Source organism: Melanerpes formicivorus, unplaced genomic scaffold (assembly GCF_026170545.1).
Source record: "Melanerpes formicivorus ecotype bairdi unplaced genomic scaffold, bMelFor1.0.p_v2 SCAF_63, whole genome shotgun sequence".
Lineage (NCBI taxonomy): Eukaryota > Metazoa > Chordata > Aves > Piciformes > Picidae > Melanerpes > Melanerpes formicivorus.
The window spans coordinates 2,468,550-2,494,805 of record NW_027142415.1 but is presented as its reverse complement, the minus strand read 5'-3'; the positions used below and the strand labels follow the sequence as shown (position 1 = coordinate 2,494,805).

At 43.0% G+C, this 26,256-nt stretch overlaps 2 long non-coding RNA genes across 2 annotated transcripts in view; both read left to right on the top strand.

The window, feature by feature from the left end:
- The window catches only part of LOC137453235 (uncharacterized), a 120,013-nt gene that overhangs the window by 82,413 nt on the left and 11,344 nt on the right, over positions 1-26,256 (top strand). The window contains exon 2 of the long non-coding RNA XR_010990297.1: positions 19,336-19,444. This is a non-coding gene — a long non-coding RNA (uncharacterized lncRNA). The remainder of the gene's footprint in view (positions 1-19,335; positions 19,445-26,256) is intronic.
- On the top strand, positions 2,048-5,872 carry LOC137453234 (uncharacterized). Its single transcript, XR_010990296.1, has 3 exons — positions 2,048-2,117; positions 2,893-3,021; positions 5,505-5,872. It is a non-coding gene; the product is annotated as an uncharacterized lncRNA (long non-coding RNA).

Below are 26,256 nucleotides of genomic sequence, written 5' to 3'. Positions count from 1 at the left end.
TGTGGTCCCTTTCAACCCTGACTGATTCTATGGTTACTCAGCAATTGCCAGCATGGGCAAGCAGTCTTGACTTGGGGAAATTGATTTATTGCCAGTCAGAGCAGGATAATAAGAAAGAGGAACAGATGTAAAAATAACTTCCCCTGCAGAGATTCCATCCATTACCATGGGGGTTGGGTAGTGTAAACAACCTCAAATGAAATGAGAACAGTTCACAATCGTTAGGCAATAAGGGCCAATATGTGAACTAGCCAAAGGTATAGAGAAAGGTTACAGTGAAGTCTGGGAAGAAAGGGTGTGAATTTCCTGGAGAATCTGCAGTGCAAACAAGTTGCACAGCCAAGGCAAAGGTGTGAGTCAAAGCCCAACAAGTTCCCAACAGGAGAGCCCTTCACTGGCCTGGCCAAGGGGCAAACAGCAGCCCAGCAGTGTGCACACATTCATACTGCAGGAGCAGATAAATTTTGGCTGAGCACTGGGAGCTGTGCTGGGACCATGCCAGGACACATGCTTCCCTCCTCAAGCACCTCTGGAGCCCTGGGACTCCTGCTTTCTCATGACCAGGGCCAGCTTTCCACCTCATCCGGTGTGGAGGGAACTGCCTTTGCCTGTCCACCTCTCCATTACCAGGCAGGGGAGGCCAGGCTGGCAGCGGCACCCCTGCAAGCCCCATTGGAGCCCATCAGCAGTGCTTCCACCTGCTGACAGAGTCATTTGTCTCTGTCACTAGTTAGCTTTTCTCACTTGCAGCAAGAAGAGCAGATGGGATAGTCAGCATCTGCAGAATCTCATAAATGCTATGAGATACCAGGGGATGTGCCTGCTCTGAGAAGCTGAACAGATGTGCTAAAATTGAGCTGCATCCCCAGAAGGCTTTTCATGTCAATTTGTTTATTCTTTGGACAATATCAGTTAGACTGAATTGGGCTATCTGGATTTTGTATTCCTGGGAGCCAGTTTCATTCACAGAGTTTATGCCAAAGAAAAATGAAATTATCTAAAGCTAAAGATGAGCTAAAGCACAGAGGACAGAAGATGTCCAAGGCCTGCCTTTTCTTCTGAGAGGAGGAAAATAGAGCTTGAGGCTTTGAAAAAAAAAGCCAAAGAGCGGATCCACTTCAGAACTCATTCATTGGAAACTCATTAACTAACCCTGGATAGCATCAGGACAAGTCACAAAGATGGAGAGGCAGGCTTACTGTTGTGATAACCTGGCACATGAGCCACGAGGTGCTCATTTTACAGATATCAGGGGACGTTAAAAAATCTGTGGCCTGTGGGCAGCTACTCTCCGAAATGAAGTGAAAAGTGTAGTCCTTATCAATTTAACAGAGATAATGGGGGGGAAAGAACACAGCAGTGCTGAGCACTGCACATTTTTTGTGGAAGTTCACTCGGCAGGAAAGTGGCCAAAAGGCAAAATTTGAACAACGCTGGAGACGTCCTAGTGATGAAGGCTGCAAATCAGCTCCATTATACACCACAATCTGTTTAACTGCAACCAATACCCTAACAAATGGGGCTGTGCCCAGAAGGCCTACTTAGCTATTTGTTTTGCCAGTCATCCAAATCTTTGCTTATTTGAGGATTTTGATGCTCTCACAGATAGTATTTTACAGTGCCTTGGTCAGACTGTTTTTTAATGGTATGAAAACAGCAATTGGATTGTTTTCATCAAGGTGCCTGAGACTTTCTCTTTATATACCATAAACCAGGAGCATTTGCTGAGGGTAACAGGTTTGGATGGAAACATCAGAAATCACAGAAACTTTCAGGTTGGAAAAGACCTTCAGGATCACCAAGTCCAACCAATAACCCTACTCTACAAGGTTCACACTTAAACCATATCCCCGAGCACCATCTCTAAACAACCTTTAAATACATCCAGGGTGGGTGACTCCACCACCTCCCTGGGCAGCACATTCTGTGAATGTTTTTTTTCCTTAAAGTCCCCTGTAAAAATCCCAGAGCACCTGGGCTCTGTTGGTGTCTCCTCCCACCCCAGGTGTGGCCACTTTGCCCTCCCTGCCCACTCCCCTTTTTAATCCCCACCAGGAAGGGCAGAAGCCCTAAGCTGAGCCCATCTGGGCTGAGGATTCCTCCTCCTCTCATCACTGGTGAGTACCCATGGTGTATACTGGGGGGTGGGGGGGGAACAAAGGCCGGGGGGGCCTGGTGGCCCCCCCGGTTAGGTAGGAATAGGGTTCATGCTTACTCTAACATCATCTGTGGGTGCTGGCTGAGTCTACTTACTGGGGCTAAGCTCCATATCTAATTAAAGTCCTCTATGTACAAATTAAGACACTTTTGCAAGCAAAGCCATCAGTGGTTTAAACCATGGCAATAGCTGACACAGCTGCTCTCAGTAAAGATCTTGGATGTGGGAAATTATTGACTCTTGGGATAGAAGAATCACTTTTCTTGTGGAATTGAGCACATGAGTCTGGGGAGGTTTTCTTGTCATTCCCTCTTTTTTCCCTGTGCTGTGTAGAGAGGTCTTTGCTCACCCAGCCCAGTTAGTTAGCTTGCATAGCACCACTGTGAAGGAGGATCATGTCGACATGTTATCAAACCAGCTCGCTTCTCACAAGTCAGTTCTTGTGCTGGAACTTATTTTTGCTATTAATTCTCTGTTAATTCCCTGTTTGTTTCTTAGCCCACTACTTTAGCCTTCTATTTGGATAGCTCAACTGATTGAAACTCTTTGATAATGTCACTTCAGAATATGAGGGTCTTCTGGTACTAGCTGCAGGCAAAAATCAATTTGCAATGACAGTGACAACAGTAACACTTGCTGCTAGAAATAGCTAATTGGCCAGAAAACATTCTAATTGAAAATTAATTTCCTCTCTTTGAGGGTTAGATGATTCTGATTTGTGTTTGTTCTGCCAGCTATAGACACTGCAGATTTGTTCAGACTTAAAAGGAAGTATTTGTGGTATTACACAGAATGTTAGAGGTTGGAAGGAACTTCCAGAGATCATGGAGTCCAACCCCCCTACCAAAGCAGGATCACCCAGGGTAAGTCCACACAGGAATGCATCCAAGTGGGTTTTGAAAGCCTCCAGAGAAAGAGACTCTACAACTTCTCTGGGCAGCCTGTGCCAGCGCTCCATCACCTTCACTCTAAACAAGCTTCTGCTCGTGTTGAGGTGAAACCTTCTGTGTTCAAATTTGTATCCACTGAACTGAGAGAAAGTAGCAGCAATACAATAGTGAGGAGGGGGAATGCTCACATTTTAACTTAGATTTTCCCCTGTGCATCCTGGAAATGCTTAATACACAGTTTAAAACAGTTAATTTTCTGGTTAGTGTCACTAATCAGAGAGTGGTGAATCCCACCACAGTTGTCATGTACTCCCTGGTAATCTGAGGCTTTTATTTCATGATTCTGTGACTAACAGGCCACAAACCTCTAGCAAACTGTTGGCAGATGGAGTGTCTGAAACTTACTGATAACTTTAAGGATGAGTTACCTGGACAGAAGTCTTCCACTTGAAATCTTCTACAATCTAAATATGAAGTGACTCAGAATTTTTCAGTATGGATTAGTTGACTTTGATCCATATTTTGAGTCATGTAGTCTGAGGTGTGCTTGAAAAGAGTCTATATTCATGAGAAAAGATGTTCAGCACTATTTGATGAACAAGATTCCCTCAAGGTGTATCCAGAAAAGAAAGAAGCACTGAAATTTGAAATTCTTAGTGGATTGCCTTAAGGAAGCTTTGCACTTGCCTAAAGGAATGAAAAAATTCAGGAAATCCTTTCCCAGAGGTTTCCATCTTTTCTTTAAAATACATTAAGAGCTTATCTTTCCAGTTCTCCAGAATCTGCTTGGATTAGCTGTGAGGTAAATGAACTCCAAACAGGATTTTCTAGCTACAATAGTTATACAGAATTGCATAGCAGCTAACTCAAAGAATTCAGCCATTTGAGAGAAACCTGAGAAACTTCAAAATCCTGAGGTGAACCTTAAGGTAGAAGGTTCTGCTAGACTTGACAAACACCTTCATGCTTAGGGAATCTACATCAAAGATACAGCCTCTCTCAGAAATGCTTATCAAGGATGCTGCTGGGCTTTAATCTCATCTCACTTGAATGACCAGCTTGTAAAAAAAAACAAACATGCAGAGAGGGACTCATGGGTTTCAAGCTGTAGATCAGGATTAACTCCATCCACTAAAGTTACAAGTTTTAACTTAATGTAGATCAGCTGAGCATATGTGCCAGGCTGCCCACCACCACCAGCTTTCAAAGTGCCTAGCACGCTTTCTGAATGCATTCAGAACGCCCTGCTGCTTGCCAGTTCAAAGTTTTCTCATAAGCAATGATATAAACTGCTGCTCTAACATCTCATGAGACCAGCACTTCCTACAGTGCTATACTATGCTTGCAACAGACTGGATGTCCTGTCAGCACATACCAGTGACTTGGTGGCACAGCCAGAACTGGAAGAGAAATCATAGTTATCAAAGCAGGCAGCAATACAAATCTGTTAACTTATGGCTGGCAGCAGTTCCCTGAAAACTAGTGCAGCTCTGCCAGTGCTGTGCAAGTGGTGCATGAAATTTTAGTGTGAGTGCTGTTCAAAGTAAGCTTTTGATTCAGGATTAGGAGCAGTGAATGCCAAGCCATGGGATACCCCTGCATTGTTCTCGAGCTCCACGCTCAGAAATGCACTTCAGTTAAAGACAAGTCTGGGTCAAGAAAACATGGCCTACATGATGTCATCTCTTTCTGAGATGATCTTGAAATGACCTTGTTTCCCTGAGGCAGGGGGGGATATGGTTTATTCTCCATGACACACTGTACCTATTTGAGCTCCTATTTCCAAGCTGGCAGGACCGTGCTCAGTTTCTGTGCAGACTGAAAGCAGCAACAGCAGCTCAGATCTTACTCTCAAGACATGCCTCCTCATGAGGTATCTTCCAGAGAGAAAATCAGCCTACTGAAAAGTAAACCTCATATCAAGAGTCTGATTCATTCCAGCAAACTTAATGTTATCATTAGATACTCTCCTTGTTTTATCTTCAGTTGATGAGCAAAACTATTGCAAGTAGAGTATGCAATGATTTGGGATGCAAAATACTACTCTGGAGACCAAATCTGAGAATCTCTTTGTTTATTTCCCATTTCAAAGCACATCTCAAAGTTTTTTTTTCTGGCTCTTTCTGTGAAGGAGCTTAGCACAGACTTTCTCTGCTAAGGCTATTTTTGGGGTGTTTTTGCAGGCACAATGAGGATTTCTTTGCTTATGGGTGGAAGAGGGAGGTGTTCCAAAATGTTTACCAAAGAATAGCTGTTTACAAAACTAGCATCTTGCTTTTTTGGTCTTGGGTAGCTTAGCATCCATAAATGACAAGAAGATTGTTCTAGTACTTTGAGTCCCTCTGCATTATTCATCAGGGAAGCTCAAGCTGAATAACTTTCTCTGGGACAAAGCTGTTGCTAAGCTTAAACTTTGGGAGATCTAGTAATGTGATTTCGCTTCTCCTTCTCCCCAGGAAACTCTTCCACTCACACGATGTGAGGATACCGTGACTTGGCAAAATCATTCTTGTTGCTACTTCCTGGATACTGAACAACAGGACAACTATGTGAAATGAAGAGAAGATTTATTAACCCTGACAATTCAGCAATGAATTGAAGTGAAAGTAAGGGGAGTCAGAGAGACAGAAAGGAAGGAGGGATAAAACTAGTTCCTCGTGGCATCCTAAATATGGTATGCCATCGTTTCTCCCAACACGAGCAAGAGAACCACATGTCTAGTTACCTTTTGTAACATGTATACCAGTTTCAATGACAAATGTAACTTCACCTCTGCCCAATAAAGGTCCATCTTCTGTTTACCTTATTCTAGAGTAACCTGCAATGTTTGAAGTGTCTGTCTTGTCTACAGAGTGACAGAGTTCACCATTTTCCTCTGTTGCAATTTCTCTTTAAGGAAAAAGGGGATTTCAGTTTTGGATGGCAAAAGCGAGCTCCTGTGTTCTAAGAGTGGGAAGTGCTGAGGTTCAAAGCTCAGCTACAGCTTTTGCTGATGGCTAGCTTTTGGTTGCAGTGTTAGCAGAGTGATCCTGAGAGCACAGTCTGCTAGCGCAGAGGCTTTGGCAAGGGATGAAGGGTGAACTCAGCTGGGGAGGTGTGCGAGAAAGGTGATAGCAAAAAACCAATCTGGAAATCGATCTGCAACTAAGACTGCAGAAACTTAAAGCATTTCTGCAAGGCTAGTAAATGTAGAACACAGCTCTCTGTCCCAGTGTACCAATCCTTCAAGAATTTCCTAGATGCGTATAGAAGAAAAAAAACAGTTTGGAATTAAGTCCAGTGCCACTGTATTGCAAGAAAGCACAGTGAACAGTGAGTTAATCTGGCTGCAGTGATGTAGAACACTTGCCAAGGTACTACTCTGGTGCATTTTTCTCAGCTCTGATTCTCCAAGGGTGTTCTACCTCCCTTTTAACTTACACTGCAACTCTGAGAAATTACGACTTCTTTCCCAAAAAAAAGTCCTTTCAGAGCGTAGAGGCTCTTAGAAATGTACTTATTCTGGCATCCTCAGCAGAAAAATGATGGGCTGAGTGAGAATAAACACTACCTCATTATCCCTAAAAATGGCTGCTCTGTGGCTGTGTGGAGATGCACTGGCAGGTTGTTAGGAAGAGACTTGCATGACTTCCCCTTTCGCTAGGCTGCTCTGGCAGATAAAGCTGTCAGAGCTGCTTCTCAGTGTTGTCAGTTTGGGTCTGGGCTAGTCTGTGAGCAAGGCCTTTGGAGATCAGGGGAAATCATGCTTGTAATACTACCCAGATGTCCCTCCTATGGGACTTACATATGCTATAACATTCTTTAAAACACAGATACTTCAAAATCCTTAGTTGTCTCATCTTCACAGCATTTTTGTTTGTTTTCTCATCTACTTCTTAGCTCCAGCCCAGTTAATTTTTCCATGGGTCTTGTGGGAAACAGCTTCTGAGATTCTGATGGGAGATGACATGAATCTTTTTCAATCAGGTATTTTCCAACAGTGCTACTATTTTTCATGCAAACACTTCCAAGTGGCTGTCTCATATTTGCAGAGTAATATGCACTTCCATAGACTGCGTATGTTAAAACTTATGACTTTATTTTGGGGTTCAGTTCTGGTCAGTTAATAGAAAGCCATTTCACGCTAGAAGAATGCTTCAGTCATTGCAGTTATCATTCTTGCAGTGGCTATGAATTATTAAGTATTTTGGCTTTACTGAACACAGAAGGTGTGTTAGGACTCTGACAATGTTTATTTTTATAACTGGCATTACATTTTGAATGAAGACATGTATGTACTAGTGAGAAAATAGCAACCCTCTATATAATAGTGAGAAATTAACAAGCTAAATCTGAACATCAGGTACCTTTGAATCTGGTGTTGATTTATCTCTGTTCATAGCCACTGGCTTCCTTCACAGCAGAGTGCAGTGCTCAGGACACTGTGGTTTTTATATTCACTTATCATACAAGTTGTCTGCAGTGTGTTGCCTTTTATCTCTGTTGCCCAGAGAAGGGCAGCAAAGCTGGGGAGGGGTTTGGAGCACAAGCCCTATGAGGAGAGGTTGAGGGAGCTGGGGTTGCTTAGCCTGGAGGAGGCTCAGGGGAGACTTTATTGCCATCTACAACTACCTGAAGGGATGTTGCAGACAGGTGGGGGTTGGTCTCTTCTCCCAGGCAACCAGCACCAGAAGAAGAGGACACAGTCTCAAGCTGTGCCAGGGGAAGTTTAGGTTGGATGTTGTGAAGAAGTTCTTCATAGAAAGAGAGATTGGCCATTGGAATGTGCTGCCCAGGGAGGTGGTGGAGTCACTATCACTGGAGGTGTTTAGGAAGAGACTGGATGGGGTGCTTGGTGCCATGGTTTAGTTGATTAGATGGTGTTGAATGATAGGTTGGACTCGATGATCTCAAAGGTCTCTTCCAACCTGTTCTGGTCTGCTCTACTCTACTCTATCTCAGGTATTAACCTGTCCTTAGCATGTAACCAGATGTTGAGTGCCTGCATGGTGGTTGGTTGTGTAAATTTAGTGTGTCCAGACATAGTGTGCACTTAGGCAATTTTCTTTCAGGACACATACTATGCATTCAGTACTGCAAATTGTGCATTTCAGCTCCACGGCTGTCATTCATGGGCATTTATTAGAAGCACTGGTGCTTAAATAATCCATCCATATGCATTTGTTTCATTAAGACACTGTAAGTGATTACTAATACTGCACATCTGGCAGAATGCATATATAAAACAACTTAAATTAGAACTTTGAAACATACATCTTGTCTTCTGGGCTCACTAGGACCTAAGAGAATTGATTGTGATGTGTGAATTTCAGGGTGATAGTGAGAGAACCCAGCACCAGAAGCAAAATGGTCATTCATGTCCAGTCCAGCTGGGACTGTTAGTCTGAAGAACAGACTTGACAGTAATCACCAAAGGGCCCAAAGTCAGAATTTGTGTGTTTGGCCTCCTCAGACTCTATACAAATGCTGATGGCACTAAGGAGTGGGAGAAATAGTTGTTTGTGTAGGACTGCTTCTAAACAGAATGCTTTCAAACTTTTCCATGCAACATCAGCTGTTTTTTAATGATAATATTTTTATCTTCCACTAATCCACTTAAGGCAAGACATAACATTCTTGTTCTGTTATTTTACTGGAATTCTTATTTGTTCTAATTTATTTTGATGTCCCCACATCACTTCTTTAATCCAATTTCAGTCTGAACGGCAGAGCAGTAACTAGTTTATAGTCATGGAAGTGGCTCGTGCCAGAACAGAAAAAGCACATTGTTGTTATTTTTGCAAAGCTGAACTTGTTAGGGAAATTACAGGGGTAAATGCTTGTGACAAAATCAACCACTGAACTGTCATCCTTCTAGGTCCAATACTAACACGCTTTATATGGGCATACAAGGTCCAAAAACCGTTTTAAAACCTCAGTGGGAAAGAGCCAAAAGACAAATCAACCTAAAGGAGCAAAAATCCCTGAAGAGGGAGTTTGTATTTCCATGTGTCCTTTATAGGAAATGTCTTCTGTAAGTCTTTGAAGCTTGTGACAGAGAAGGCCTAGAGTTGTTGTATGTCCCAGGACTACCGCAGTGGCAATTGTTCCTATTCATCAGTTTATTCAGGTCACCTTGTAATCCCCCAATGTTCTTTTAGAAACTGTGAATCACCTTCATCCAAAAAGGGCCAGATGCTTTATCACATAGTTTATTCAGAGAGAAATCACATTCATAAGGCATGTTGGGCTGGATGAATATCACAGGAAGGGAATTTGGAATGTTGCTGTGAGCTTCAGTGTACTGGGTGTCTCAGACATACCTCTAGTTTGATGAAAATGATTTGTGAACCAAGAATAATGATGGCAGAGTGGACAACTGTTTATTTTGTTAAAAGATTTCTCTTTTAGAATCATAAAATGGGTTGGCTTGGAAGGGACCTCCAAAGGTCATCCAGTCCAACCCTCTCTGCAGTCAGCAGGGGTATCCTCAACTAGATCAGGCTGCCCAGAGCCCTGTCGAGCCTCACCTTGAATATTTCCAGGGATGAGGCCACAATCACCTCCCTGGGCAAACCTGTTCCAGTGTTCTACCACCCTCATAGTAAAGAACTTGTTCCTAACATCCAGTCTAAATCTGCTCTTCTCTGTTCCTAACATCCAGTCTAAATCTGCTCTTCTCTAGTTTGAAGCCACTGCCTCCTGTCCTTTCACCACAGGCTTTTGTAAACAGTCAGCACTAACAGTCCCTCATTTGAATAATGATTCATGTCTGCTGTTTAATGGGAAGCTGTATTGCTCTGGTGGGAAACAGGCCATGAATAAACCAGAAAAAGACACCTTTTAAAAGTATATGCAGTGATCCATTCTATATAAGAAGAAAGATTATAGCTTTATTATCCAGCTGCTTACCAGTAGCATAAAGCTGGTTCCCATCATTTTGCACATTTATTTTTACCATTTCCCCCCCCCTTCTTAAAGTATTACCATATGCTATGCACCTTGTTTTCTTGAAAGACTTATTACTAGAAACCCAGTGATATATGTGCAATGTTAAATGCTGATGCCAGCTTCTACCCAACATGTAAATACAGAGCTACTGACTCAAGCAGATACTTCAAGTACTGAATCAAGTCACTCTTTCAAATGCCTGAATGTGCTTTTAATTCTCTCACTGTGAATATTTCTAGTAGCATTTTAAAACACATCAAAGAGTAACTTCCAAAATAGATGTTTAGGAAATTAGAACAAAGTTTAGATTAAATTTAGGTCTTTCAATTCCAAGAGGCAATCCTTTCCCTGCCTAAATCCTGCAGGTATCTGAGATGCCATTTAAGCAATTAAGGTTTATGTATACTTGGATGATGTTGGTGCATCTGCCTGTCAGCTGAAGGTCTAGGTGCATATTTTCTGTCTGTGCACATTTTGGAGTTTACAGATCTGGTAAGGATCCCAGGCCAGAGTGGGTTCAGTAGTTGTGAATGGTTTCTTGCAGAAGCAGGCTCACAGAGGAAAGACTGGTGACAGTGTCGCTGCTACTCATTCTGCTACAAATATAACCAGCAAGAAAGAGCTGGAGGCTCTGCTCTTTGCTCCCTCCCTGAAATTTTCAGGCAGTTTATTTTAGACAGGCACTGGACAAAGGCCAGAAACGATCCAGAGCACTGGGATTCCCTATTCCCAGCAGCACGCTCAAACCACCAAGGTCCCTCTTGTTTACTCTTTTGGTCCCATGATTCCCTTACTCCTCGATGCTCTTGGCCCCATTTGAAAGAAACAGTTGGTGTTTGCTTTCATCATTGAAATATTACCTAGCTTTCCTACTTCACAGATGTTGTCTATTTGTTGATTTGCTGAAAGCCTTTAAAACAACCTTAATTGCTTCCTCTTTTCTCTTTTCAAAGCCTAAAGTTGGGCTGCTGAATTTACACACACATGATGCAGCAGGATATGTGAAGGATTAAGATTCCAGAAATCTGAAGAGGAGACACTGAGGACATTTGGAAATCAGAAAATAGCTGGAATTTTGAAGTTCACACTTGAGCTGGAATGACTTCCTGTGCCATTCAACTTACCACTTCTGACCTTACTTTTTCTTCTCCTCAGTCTAAGCAGATATGTGACCCAAGTGTGCATAAAGCACCAGCAATTATGTGGCAATTAAACAAGAACTAAAAATAATTAGGAGCTCCTTTTCTGTTCCTTCCTGGAAAACTTCAAACTGAAAACTGATTTATAGCTCCTGCACGTAGGCCCAGGCGTTTCAAACCTGCATCTGTTCAGCGGAGTTGGAGCCATTTAATTCTGATCTGTTTTTCACTTATCAAATGCAAGAATCATCTAGTGGGTTTGTTCCTAGATTTGTTTTATTACCAAATAGTTCTCCTCTGTCTCAGTTGTTTACATTCCTATGTGGCCTGTTTTGTCAAAAGATGTGCAACCTTTGCCAAGTGTACTTCCTGGGGTTTCATAATTGCCCTCTGATTTGTTTCCTCTCATATGCCTAAGCACTTCTTTTCAGCTTAAACAACAAAAAGAAAAGAGATTACCTAGGCTTAAAAGGGCTTCTTGGCATCAGCCTTTATGTGTTTTGGGGGTATCATGAAACTGAAACAATGTGAGATTAGGTGGAGTCATTTACATTATTGACTGCTATATTTAGAGGGAAGTGAGGGACGTGTCTTGTCTGCATTGTGTGGACTTCACCTGCAGAATCCATTACCACAGCAGGTTGTTTCAGTCAGATAGTCACCATCCCTGGAAGTGTTCAAGAGGGGATTGGGCATGGCACTTAGTGCCATGGTTTAGTAGTCATGAGGTCTGTGGTGACAGGTTGGACTTGATGATCTTTGAGGTCTCTTCCAACCTTATTGATCTTTTCCAAGCTTGGTGATTCTGTGATTCCCATGGGATTCTTTTAAGCAGATCTCTGGACAGCCTAAAGCCTGCTCTTCTCAAACTGTGATCCTGCTTTGTACCTTTTGCTCCTCTTAGGAACCTGAGCTCTGCCATCTCATGGTCACTGCAGAGAAAACTCTGTCTGCCTTGCCATTCCAGAAGTGTTCTTCCTTATTTGTTGGCATGAGATCTAGCAAGACAACTCCCTTCGTTATTTCCTCAGTCACTTGTGTTAGAAAGTTGTCATCAAAGCACTCCAGAAACCTTCTGGATTGCTTGAGCTCACTATGTTGTCTTCACTACATCTGTGCTCTGTTTGCAAGCTTCAGGGATGACTACATCCATTTGATTCCCAGCCCTTTGCACTCTGACATGTATCTCCAGCATATGCTCTCAATATGAGTGCTCTTTGGAATCCCTGGGAGCAGTGTCTTTGGAGTAAGTTTCTAGAAATACACTTGTGAGCTGGTTGGGCCGTAAGCTAAATTTCCGTGTTGATATCTTGGGAAGACAGGAAGGACTGGATTTCTGTTAAACATCTGTGTGATCCTAGTCTTTTCTCTTAAACAATTCCAACTGGAAAAGAAAATAATTGCTCAGGTTCCTTGAAAATGGTCAGTGGAGGACACAGAGGAGAGGCAAACATGAAAGGGAGCTATAACTGAAAGCATTATCCTATTTAAAGAGGCTAAATATGCAGTGTGGATGAAACCATGGAATGTAGTTTCACTGACTTTGTCTACAAAATAAACTTTTCAGGGCTTCCTTAGTTTAAATTGACTGCACCTTCTAGACTGGGTAGGTTTAGACTGGACATGGAGGTGGTGGAGTCACCATCCCTGGAGGTGTTCAAGAGGGGATTGGACGTGGCACTTGGTGCCATGGTTTAGTAGTCATGAGGTGTTGGGTGACAGGTTGGACTTGATGATCTTTGAGGTCTTTTCCAACCTTATTGATTCTATGATTAGGAGAAAAATGTTCACAGTAAGAGTGGTCAGGCATTGGAATGTGCTGCCCAGGGAGGTGATTGAGTCACCAACCCTGGATGTAATTAGAGGCTATTTGGACATCATGCTTGGGGATATGGTTTAGGGGGGAACTCTCTAGAGTAGGATTATGGGTTGGACTTGGTGATCCTGAGGGTCTTTTCCAACCTGACTGTTTCTGTGATTCTGTGATTCCTTCATTTTTTATACACAGCAGAAAGCAGTGATGTTTTAAAACCACTTTAAAGTGTGGGATTTCTTTAGCCAATGGAATCTGTCAGAAAGCTTTTGTGTTGCACGTTTTAATCCCTGGACGTAGGGGCACTCTCTGTTATAAATTCTCGATTGCTTTCAACAGAAAGCTGGACAAAAATTTGACAGGAAAATGACCCAGAAAATCCTTTTTTTTTTTTTTTGCTAGTAAACATTTCTTTGGTGTTGTTTCATGTGTGCATTTCCTGAATGTTCCTACATTCTGTTTCCTGCACTGTCCTGTGTGCTCAAAACACAGACTGGCAGTCGGTGTGACTTCTCTTGTCAGGCTGGGTGATAATCTTGACAATTATGTGCAGGGCTTTTATTTTTGTTTTCTCTCATGAAGATTTGCAATATTTATCTCTTTTTTGGGGGGCATCTGTTAAGTCCAGGTGTTATTTGTAATGTGGCATTCATCCAAAGGCAGCTTTGGGAAAGCAGCGTGTTCTCTGTTAACCCTCAGCCTGCTTACTTATTTTGATGCTTGGGAAAGTATTTGAAGCAGAAATAAGGGTACCTTTGTCTTTAGCAATGGTGAGCTAGAGTTTCCTGAGATCATGAAACCATGGAAGGATTGCTGAATGAGAGACAGAAGCCTCATCCTGCAGCAACTATGTGTGTTTTTGACCACTTCTTCTCAGGTCCTTTTCCCTTTTCACACACAAAAAGAATAATGCCATAAAAAAGAAGAATATCTGTCCTGCCCTAAATCAGTGCTTGCATAAGCCCAAATGTTTTGTAAATGGTCAAATGTCACAAAGCAATAAAATAGTTGACCACAGTGATTTTTGAAAAGCAGACTAGGTATCATCTTGATGTAAATCCAGGCTGTGGTGATTCAGTAAGAATGACATGAACATAAATATTGAATTGCTTTGCAGACCCATTCCCAGACCAGAGGAACACTTAGTCTGCTGATTTAGCCATTTGTGGAGCAGCCTGCTCAAGGCTGACACAGGGAAATGTGGTTGGAGGAAACACTTTGGTTTGACTTGTCTTTATATTTTTTATCACTCTGAGGGAAGGCAGTGCCAGAGCAAGCCCAGCACATCAAGAACACATTTACTCAACAGGAACATAACACTGGAGGGAATCTCTTGGGAACAGTTTAAGTGCTCAGATCATCCTAGATCATCTTGGAGATTTTAAGTAGCCTTCCTGGTTTCTGCCTGCCATCCCAGAAAGTTTTCTGCAGACATCTTATGTCTTGTATGCTGCTCTCATGGGGATGTGTCAGATAGCCTACCATGTTTACAGTAGCATTTACTACCTATGGTTGGGCAACTGGGTTGCTCTTCTAATGCTGTAGGAATCAGCTGAAGCTGCTATCAGAATTCTCTTCTAAATTCCCTTAAACCTATTTTCACCTACCTAGTTTTTCTGACTGTATCCTACACATTACTCTCTGGTCCTAGTGGCTCATACAATAAAACACAATGTAAGAGAAATGACAGAATGAAATGGAAGTCATTCCTGGGGAACTTGAATTAATTTTCAATTAAAAAAGAAATTCTTATCATGAAAGAAAAAAAAAACCCTTTCAGCTCAATTAATTTCTGATTGTTAGCATGAGCAACTGTCTTGTCTTCCTGAGGTTTGCCCTCTTCTCAGTGTGCCTGTAAATATAGACAAGGAGATGACCTTTTCTTACTTGGCTGTGTTAGGCTGAGCAAAGCACATCTGCAGCCTTTTCACAGATGGTCTCTCCAACTTTCAGAGCATCCCAGGAGCCTTTTCTGAATCATCTGACTCCTACTATTCTAACCACAGCCATCCAATTTTACCAGTTCCATGCAGATCAATGTTAACTCCTAACTCACTCTAGAGTTGCATTAGCCATTTTACCAATCTTAAATCAGTACTCAGAGCCAAGCTTTTCCCCTCTGTCTTTTCCAGCACTAGAGCCACAAGTGATAGACATTACTGATGAGGTGGGAACTGGGTTATTCTCTACAAAGACTGAAGAAAAAGTGTGTGGGGATATAAAGAATCAGTACTCAGAAAGACTCTCCTAAATAATTTCATGCATACCACATGTGTTAAATGAAACACCCTCTGGAGACTTAGCACAGTGGAGTCAATGATGTTCAAACAAGAGTTCTTTCTAGAATAATAATCTGGAGTGTGATTATAAATGTAATTAGGTCTTTCCTCAAAGTTCCTTTTAATGACTGGTCTGTGCAATTTCAGGAAGCAGTTTAATCCATTTAATAGTTCACAATTAAGTTCAAATATAATGTCTCTTACTGAAATGATAGAGCTTTTCATTTCTTTTAGGCTATCCTAACAGCATTCTGGGAAACTTTTTCTACCAGCTAATAATAGTAGGCCTGGATTTCCCTTTGTTGTTCTGCTGACTGCTCAGAAGATGCCACACATGGCAGAAAACTCTTGACACTTCTTCATCTATTTCAAACAGTAAGAGACTAATGGTACCAAGAGCTTTCAGCTATCTGCCTGAAATCTCCCTTTTAAAATAAAGAATGAAAAAACTGAGGGGAGAAACTTCATAGTTTTCTGGATTGTCTTATGACAGCTCTAATTCTAAGCAGCCTCTGACAGCGTGAGACACGTTCATCCACCTGATTGGAAAGGCAACAGCGATAGCATTTGTTTAATTAGATCTTGTGTGACCCAGGAGCAGTGTACACTCAGTGCCTGGCCTGAACACTCAGGATTAGTCCTGTAGTGGACAACAGCTCTCCACTTTGCTATCAATTTTTGACAAAATATTGGCTCCTGTTTGTACTGGCTCTCAAGTGGCTTTTTGGCATGGAAATCAACATTGTTTATTCAGAAGCAGCTCTCTGGCTTGAAAGGGAAGCCTCAGCTGCTTTTACAATTGTTTTGTTTGTAAACAAGGATTGATGTTCTGTCACAGAGACTCTGAGTTGCTGAAAATCCAGTGTCACCTCTTGTACAGAATGCTAACAGCTGTTCTGGCACTTGCCCACAGGGTTTATAGGCATTGCTTTCTGACATATGAGCTTTGGAGTAGATAAAGCCACTGTGAATTGTCCCCTTCTATAATCTCACTGAGACCCAAACAGAGAGAGTTTATTGACCTTTAAATGTGTAGCAGACTAAAAAATCTGGCAGTGGCCACAAAGCTGAAAGAGTAACATAAAATGACATCTCATGCCATAAAAAAATGTGTCAGAGAACAAGCAGAAGCCTATTTAAAGTTGTCCACTTAGTAGCCTGTAGGAGATTTTAATGAACTTGTGATTTTTTTGTGTATAGTCTTTTTGGTGAACTTGATAGGACAAGGGAATAAATTTAACCCAAATGTAACTGGAGACATAAACTAATGAATCCACTCCTCCTATTTTTGTCAAGCAGATGCTATGTTCTCTCCTCTTTATAATATTTCTGGGCAAGTCAGTCTCATTAATATTTCCTCAAGTGTCCCCAATAGCTCTGAATTGGGACTTGAAGTGGTATGGTGTAGAAAACCAGAAAAAACCCCAATAGAATAAAGGTAAGAGGAGAGGAAAACAGGCACTCTTCAGGCAAACTGCTTGCATTCAAGCATACTCTGTCTCCCATTGCCAGGTGATGACTATGAAACTCTGCTATTGAACAAATCATAAATAACAGCCATTCAAGTCATACAAAAAGTCTGCCTTTACTCCATCCAAATATCTCAGTTACATATGGGGACATTTACTGTAAGCGAGGGAAAACCTCTAGGTCAGAATTTATATTCCAGCTCATGGAATGCAGTTCTTTCCCTGAGTCATTCTGATATACCCTTGTGGTAAGAAACATGAAAGGATGTCTTTGGTTTGGTTAGAAATGTATGGCTTCTCTCTCTGCTAGTCCTTGGGTAATGTGAAAATTTTCATCTGTTCCAAATCCAGGCTGTAATGAGTTTATCCTTGCTCTCTGTATAGGGAGATAAGTGCAAATAAGCTCTTTGCCCACAGCAAGAGCTCTGCAGTACCCACAGCAAGAGCTCTGCAGTACCCACAGCAAAAGCTCTACAGTACCCACAGCAAGAGCTCTGCAGTGCCCACAGCAAGAGCTCTGCAGTACCCACAGCAAGAGCTCTGCAGTACCCACAGCGAGAGCTCTGCAGTACCCACAGCAAAAGCTCTACAGTACCCACAGCAAGAGCTCTACAGTACCCACAGCAAGAGCTCTGCAGTACCCACAGCAAGAGCTCAACAGTACCCACAGCAAGAGCTAGCTCGCATCATGCATTTTCACTTGTTTAAATGAATGCAAACCACTTCCCCCATGATCAGAATAAGCAGCCAGTGACAGACTTGATTACTCCAGCTTTATGGCAGAACACAAAATCACTATCTAACTGTGAGGGACTGGAATAATTCTGGGAATGTTTCTCAGCTTTCCCATCCTGCCAGGTTGGAAGAGACCTTCAAGATCATCGTGTCCAACCCATCAACCAATCCAACCCACATAAACAACTAACCCATGGCACCAAGCAACCCATCAAGTCTCCTCCTGAACACCTCCAATGATGGTGACTCCACCACCTCCCTGGGCAGCCCATTCCAATGGGCAATCACTCTCTCTGTATAGAACTTCTTCCTAACATCCAGCCTAAACCTCCCCTGGTGCAGCCTGAGACTGTGTCCTCTTGTTCTGATGCTGGCTGCCTGGGAGAAGAGACCAACATCCACCTGTCTACAACCTCCCTTCAGGTAGTTGTAGAGAGCAATAAGGTCACCCCTGAGTCTCCTCTTCTCCAGGCTAAGCAGCCCCAGCTCCCTCAGCCTCTCCTCATAGGGCTTGTGTTCCAAACCCCTCACCAACTTCATTGCCCTTCTCTGGACTCATTCCAGCAAGTCAACCTCCTTCCTAAACTGAGGAGCCCAGAACTAGACACAATACTCAAGGTGTGGCCTAACCAGTGTAGCGTACAGGGGGAGAATGACCACCCTGCTCCTGCTGGCCACACTGTTCCTGACGCAGGCCAGGATGTCATTGGCCCTCTTGGCTGCCTGGGCACACTGCAGGCTCATGTTCAGCCTACCATCAACCAGCACCCCCAGGTCCCTCTCTGTCTGGCTGCCACTCTGACCCCAGCCTATAGCACTGCAAGGGGTTGCTGTGGCCAATGTGCACCAGATATGCAAGTTCCAGAGTTCACTGGAGAGAAAGTAACCACGATCAGTCTAGGTTAAATTGACAAGAAGATATTCTCCACAAATAACTGTTGGGCTAAATTATAGTGCTGCCAGGTCTCATCTTAGGATTTCCCTCATCTATCTCTGTCTTCTTTCAGCAATCTGAAATGAATTTTACACAGGAGGCAATAATTAGAAATGGTGCTCTCATTCAGCATGAATATTTTATCAACAAAAAGAGATAATCATATATCAGGGAGAAAAGCAAAGACAAAATAAAGCAAGAAAAAGTGAAACAAAAGAAATATTTCACTGTTCATACAAAGCTGATCTCTCCCCTGAGAGTTTTTCTGGCACCTTTTTCACCTTGTCCAGAAAAAAAGGCATTGTCTTTCCCTATTTTCTATTAAAATAACAGTTTTTGAAGTCAGTTGATGCAGTAATAAAGCTCTCACACCCAAAAGCCAAGTAGATGAACATATTCAGCCTAATGAAGCAGACATTAAGCTGTCAGCATCAGTAAATGGTAGCATCAAGATAAAGGAGCATTGATTGTGTACAAGCTGCACTGTTCAATAGACATAAAGAAAAGTGTGTAAAAGAAGCCCAACAATTGCAGTGTGAGCTACAATAAACCCAGTGCTACAAATAAATCTGAGTGAGTGGCTGTCATTATGAAAAATAGGATTGCATGCTACTATTCCCATTTCTAAAACTGCTTACCTGGCAGATTTTCATCTTTCCAGGCCTCAGCTGGTGCTGACTGTGATATAATGATTCTACAGTTTCTTCCATGTGAAGATCCTCCTGATATTAATATCCTCCCACGCTTGAGGAAGTGCCTTCTTGCACAGATGAATTTGTAGCACCAGGTTCATGCCTGGAGGACTGCTATTTTTCCAGGTTTTGGAAGAGATAAAATAGAGCCACGCTGGCATGATCACCACAGTTTGATTCTCAAGTTTGTGTGCCATACTTAATCATTTTGAGAGACTACTGACAAGCCCAAAATATTAGCTACCCCCTCCCTTTATCAGACCATTTTTTCTGCTTATTTCATCTTTCTCTTTCAGATTTATCACCTCAGCCATTGCACAGCTAGAGATACATGACGCCGGCACCATACTGGTTTTCAAGCTTCCGAGGGGACTCCAGCCGTAACTCTCAGGCTTTTGTGCAAAGGTGCAGTTATAATTTTGGAGAGCTTTAAAGGCTCAGCCTCTAGGCTTAATATCCCCCTAGGAAATTGAAATTCTTCTCCCATATGGAAATAATCTCAGTTTGCCCACCTCCTCCTTCACCACACTGGCTTAATCCACTCAGCTGCAGAAAGCTGCCAAATCCAGTTATGAATCCTGGTCTCTACACATACATTTTGCCAAAGATCAGCAGAAGACAAACCACACAGTGGGCCATAAGTCTTTGCTAAGAGGTGTAAGAATGCATGAGCTAACATGGGACATATTCCACCCCATGCAAGCTTCAAGTCCCAGTATCTTTTGCAAAGTGCTGAATTAATGTAATTCTCATCACCCACTGATGTCTCTGTTGTCACAAGAAAAAGAACTGATTTGTCAAAAGAAAACACAAAATTAACTGCTATCCACTTCTCTCCCCCCCATTCCCTTGCTCTACCATAAGACACCAGTTCCTGCCTGAATTCTGCCTCGCTGTAAGTGAAGAGTCAGAGTGTAGTAGATGTGGACATGGTTAGCACCTTGCCTACAGGACCATGCCAAACACAAGGAGAGGAGGCGATGAAAAACTGGGAAGTGGTGAAGGAGAGATTACTCTCTCTGGAAAACAGCTTTTGCTTCTAGCTTGAAGGGTATGTTTGTGCAGGTTTTAAAGTCTAGTTTTGTGACCATCAGGGCAGAAGTGTCATCCAAAGATGATGAGAATATAGGGAAGATAAGGCTATCCATAAGATTAGGATATTCCCAAAAGACAGAGCAACCCCACTAGGAGACAAAGAGACAGAAACTGAAGAAAGAGGGAAATAGAGAACAGAAATGTTATACACCAGAAATGTACTTAAAGATGAAAGGAAAATGAAGTCAGAGGCATTTGGCAGCCAAGAGTAGACTGATGTCTTGACCCAGTAGCTGTTGATGAGACTTTTGCATTTGCATTCAATAGAGATTAAGTTTTCTGCCTATCTCAGAGATGAGAAAAGTCTTGACTTTGGGCCAAGAATTAGCAACTGATGAGATTAAATAGGAGCTAGGGAGGACTAGAGTAGCACGTAAAATGGTGAGACTTAGTGAGTGTCCTATGAATCACATTAGACTTGTTGACAGTGACTGGCTTCTTGCATAGCTACCGAAAGAAACACAGCTCTGTGCACAAGACAAAGGAAGTCACAGATATGGAGAGATGTTGGAAAACTTGAATGATTTTCCAGGCAGCGGGGAGGTTGTAAGATTAATGAGACAAAATCCACAGGAGGCTACTGGAGAAGAGGTTGCTGCAGCAGAAAGAGATAAGACCCAGAATGAGTTCAAGCAGAGAGGAGAAATACATGGACAAGCATAAAGCAGAAAGACATGGGAGGGAGAAGAAACAGGGAAAAACATCAAAATGTCTCCAAAACTGCAAAGTGACCAGGAGTAGGGGAGGAGGTTGGCATTCAATAGCTGGAAACAGAGAGAGACTCTTAGGGCAGCAGTTTGGTTTTGACAATACCATGTGTGGGACAGAGTGAGACGGGTCAGTAAACAGACAAATGTGCAGATATTCATCTGAAGGTAGAACCACACATTGGACAGGCACTTAAGAGGTGTGGTGAGTTAATTTGGATCAAGTATGAAAGTAAAAGGGAAAAGGACTCAAAATATTGCTTTGCAAAGCTGAGGGATGTGGAGGTACTTTAGTGCATTGGATAGGAGCAAGTCAAAGCTTGCTGGAAGATATGAAACCTCCCAAAAGGAGATGAATTAACAGGTGCTCTATATCATGCTGCCACAGCTGGGTCACTATGAGTACAAGATGCAGGGAGTTGTATGTTGTGATACACTTAGGTGTGGGGTTTTTGCTTTGTTTGCATGTTTGGGGTTATTTTTTGTGCTTTTTTTTTGGCTATAGTACCCTGATGTAAGTACAGTGTAGATGGAAAGGAGAGAGAAGAGGCACTCTGAAGGAGAAAGCACTGAATACATTAAAAATGGAAGACCTCCATGTTAGATTATGCTATTGAAAGCTAATCACATTAAGCAAAGTCTTGGCACATAGACTTTTTGTTGCATTAACATTTTTAGATAGATTCATAGAATCAGTCAGGGTTGGAAGGGACCACAAGGATCACCTAGTTCCAACCCCCCTGCCATGGGCAGGGACGCCCCACACTAGATCAGGCTGGCCAGAGCCTCATCCAGACTGCTCTTAAACACCTCCAGGGATGGAGCCTCAACCACCTCCCTGGACAACCCATTTCAGGGCTTCACCACTCTGATGGTGAAGAACTTCCTGCTTACATTCGGCGTGAATCTCCCCACCTCCAGCTTCATTCCATTCCTCCTAGTCCTATCGCTCCCTGACACCCTAAAAAAGTCCTTCCCCAGCCTTCCTGTAGGCCCCTTCAGATACTGGAAGGCCACAATTAGGTCACCTGGGAGCCTTCTCTTCTGCAGACTGAACAGCCCCAACTCCTTCAGTCTGTCCTCACAGGAGAAGTGCTCCAGCCCTCTGATCACCCTCGTGGCCCTTCTCTGGACACCTTCCAGCATGTCCAGATCCCTCTTGTAATAGGGGCTCCAGAACTGGCTGCAGTACTCCAGGTGGGGTCTCACCAGAGCTGAGTAGAGGGGGAGGATCACCTCCCTTAACCTGCTGGCCACACTTCTCCTGATGCAGCCCAGGATCTGATTGGCTTTGCAGGCTGCAAGTGCACACTGAGAGCTCATGTTGAGCTTCTCACCCACCAGCACCCCCAAGTCTATTTTTTTTTTCCTTCATCTGGTTCCTGAATGCTCACTTGAAAGTTGTTTTTGCCTTTTTCACTTCATAAATAGCATCTTGACATCATTCTTGGAGGCTCTTTAATTGTAAACATCTAACTTTGTATAGACAAGGAGATGTCATCAGGAGACTGGTTTGTTTTCCTGGCATGTCTCCAAACATCAGTGATTTAGAGTCGCTGTTAGATGAGCTGGTCTGAATCGAGGCTGATGGGATACAATAGAGCTCTGAACATCTTCTCATTTTAATAAAATGAGGTTTTCAACATCTGGAACAATTCTAAGCTCCCAGTCACAATATTATAATGCACAAAGCATTTAAACATCATAAAATTGCCCCTTAACACTTTGATTAACTGATGGTTGTTTAGAATCTGCTTGCACCAGAGTAAGTATAAATGGATTTAAGTGCTAAGAAAGCCACTGGTTTGGTTTAGTAGTTGTGTTTCTTTAACTGTGTGTCCCCATGGAATTATTATGCTTAAAGGGACTGTTAAATGTCACTTTGTGTGGTGTTGGGGAATGACACTCAAAAGTGTTTTTTGTGTGTCAGGGTTTGGAATGGATTCATACTTGTACGGTTGTAGCTCCAAGGATGTGCCAGAACAAGCTAATATTACACCCTGTTAATTTACTAGAAGTGGCTGAACTAAATCCTGTCAAGATTAACAGGGGTTTCCTTTTATGTAAATTCTAATAGAGTCTGGATTGATCCGCCCCATGTTACTGTTGTTACAAACTAATATCACTCATGCCTGCACAGGAAGTGCTTCTAAACCTCCTTGAACTTTTAAAATCTCCTTGGAAGATCGTGTAGAACGTGCTTGAGTTGAATAACAATGAAAGTTGAAGGCCATCTTGAGAGCACACAGCCTTGCTCCCTGACTGGCAGGCCCAGTCTGTTGCATGGTGTTGGTCTCTTCCCCCAGGCAAGCAGCACCAGAACAAGAAGACACAGTCTCAAGCTGTGCCAGGGGAAGTTTAGGCTTGAGTTGAGGAGAAAGTTCTTCACAGAAAGAGTTATTTTCATTCGCTTCTCCAACTGAGTTTAGCTGTGCTTTATGTGGTGGGAGGATTAAACCTTCACACTACCACACCGTTGGAATGTGCTGCCCAGGGAGGTGGTGGAGTCCCCATCCCTGGAGGTGTTCAAGAGGGGACTGGATGTGGCACTTGAAGCCATGGCTTAGTTGTGAGGTATTGGGTCACAGGTTGGACTCGATGATTTCTGAGGTCTTTTCCAACCTTACTGATTCTATAACCCTTCCAACAGCATTGCACAAGTGTCCACAGTTAAGGGTCAATGGTTTTAAACTAGAGAAGGATAAATTTAGATTAGACATTAGTAAGAAGGGGGGTTGAGCAACTCTGCTATGAGCACAGGCTGAAGGAGCTGGGGTTCTTCAGCCTGGAGAAGAGGAGGCTCTGGGTAGACTTCCAGCACCTGAAGGGACTACAGAAGGGTGGAGAGAGGCTGTTTACAAGGACCTGTGGTGACAGGATGAGGGGCAGTGGCTTCAAACTAGGGAAGGACAGATTTAGATTAGATATCAGGAAGAAGTTCTTCACTCTGAGGGTGGTGGAATACTGGAACAGGTTGCCCAGGGAGGTGGTTGAGCCCCCATCCCTGGAGATATTCTAGGTGAGGCTTGACAGGGCTCTAGGCAGCTTGATCTAGTTGGGGATGTCCCTGCTTACTGCAGGAGGTTGGACTCGCAGTGGGAATTGCAGCAAGATTAACTGTAGAAAGGATATTTAGATCCTGAAGAATGGCTGAAAAAAATGTTTCCTTCTTTAATTTCTTTTCCTCAGTTTCACATTCCAGCTTTCTCTGGAATGTAAGCACTAGTAAAATTCATGCACCCACATAATTTGTTGGGTCAGGAACTGATCCAGCTTATAATTAACCTGCCAGAGTACCAGTTAGTTTTAGTTCTCTGATCCAGCTCTTCAGGCAGCCACTAAAAATGAAGATTAGCACAAGAAAAGTAGCAGGAATGAGACCACCCTCTTTTGGCAGCAGCCTCCACTTCTGTCAGTATAGAGTGATCACACACTTATAACCAGAGTGAGCCAAGGATTTTATTTCACCCAGCCTGTCAATGGCAGGATGACAGATTAATGCAGCCTGTTTCAGTAACTTCTGTGCATCACTGCATGAGCCCCATGCACTATTTGCTGTTTCACAGATTCATAGAATGACTTGGATTGGAAGGGACCTTCAAGATCATCTAGTATTAGATGATGTATTAGATACACCAAGCAATGGAAATAATTACAAAGAAACAGTGAGCACTGGTAAACAAATCCTAAGGAAACAAGAACAATAAGATAGAGATGTGCAAATAATACCATTGGATGGTAGCAACAGCACTTTTACAACAGCAGAGACATCATCATACAAGAGGAAAGGATGTGTGCTGCTGCTTATTTCACACTGCTCCATCACTTAACTGTTAAAGGTTTGATCTGAAAACCATTTGGTATTTGGCTCAGGTAAGTGCACATTTAGATGAAGCCTTCAAAGGTGAAAAAAATAATCTGATAAGTTCCTTTTTGTGTATAGCAAAGGAAAGGTGTATATCAGTTTTCAGCATTAGAATGCTGAATTAGGCACAAATACAGGCTGGGCAGTAACTGGCTGGAAAGCAGCCCTGAGGAGAGAGACTTGGGGGTGCTGGTGGACAAGAAGCTTAACATGAGCTCTCAGTGTGCACTTGCAGCCCGCAAAGCCAATCAGATCCTGGGCTGCATCAGGAGAAGTGTGGCCAGCAGGTCAAGGGAGGTGATTCTCCCCCTCTACTCAGCCCTGGTGAGACCCCACCTGGAGTACTGTGTCCAGTTCTGGAGCCCCTATTACAAGAGGGATGTGGAGGTGCTGGAACGTGTCCAGAGAAGGGCCACAAGGATGATCAGAGGGCTGGAGCACCTCTCCTATGAGTACAGACTGAAGGAGTTGGGGCTGTTCAGTGTGGAGAAGAGAAGGCTCCGAGGTGACCTAATTGTGGCCTTCCAGTATCTGAAGGGGGCCTGCAGGAAGGCTGGGGAAGGACTTCTCAAGATCTCAGGTAGTGATAGGACTAGGAGGAATGGAATGAAGCTGGAGGTGGGGAGATTCAGGCTGGATGTGAGGAGGAAGTTCTTCACCATGAGAGTGGTGAAGCCCTGGAATGTGTTGTCCAGGGAGGTGGTTGGGGCCCCATCCCTGGAGGTGTTTAAGAGCAGTCTGGATGAGGCTCTGGCCAGGCTGATCTAGTGTGAGGTGTCCCTGCCCATGGCAGGGGGGTTGGAACTAGATGATCCTTGTGGTCCCTTCCAACCCTGAATGATACTATGATACTATGATTAGAATGGTCTCTGCTTTAACACCTAAGTCACTGCTTGACTTTATTCCATTTCTGCTCTGGAAAACTTACTAGTACCAGAGAACTAAACTACAGAGGAAAAGAGAACCACAAGAAAACATCCAGAATATATAAATGCCACTTGCAATAACACAGAACTAAACAATTTTCTTTCAAGATCCCAGTTTGTCAAACACTGGAATGAATGATGGCTTATTGCATTAAGAGCTAAAAGCAGCAACTGGCACACTCTGTCCTCGGCTTCAATGTTCATTCAGATGTAAATCTGCATCAAAGTGATAGCAAAAGAATTTTACATGCAAATAATCTGGGAAGAAGCTTTCATAGTTTCTCACTCAATCTTGCTGGATATCTTCTCATGCAGTTCTCATTAGGTGGGCAAAAAGCCAAGGCCCGTTCCAGGATTCCCAGTACTTCCAACAAGTACTGGAATTACATCGGAAATTTTGGCTTGAAGTTTAAAAAAGGAATGTTTTGAGTACTTGGGAAGTATACCTGGGAAGTATAGTCTGAGTACCTGGTTTAGATGCAGTCAGCACCTCCCTGCAGGCAACCTTGTTCCTTCATAGAAGCGAAGCAGTAAATCCGAAATCCATTATCTGGGGGGCAGAAGGGCAAACCCTGCAAGGTGCAATGATCTGCAACTCTGTGTCCATTGTAAAGATGCTTTGTA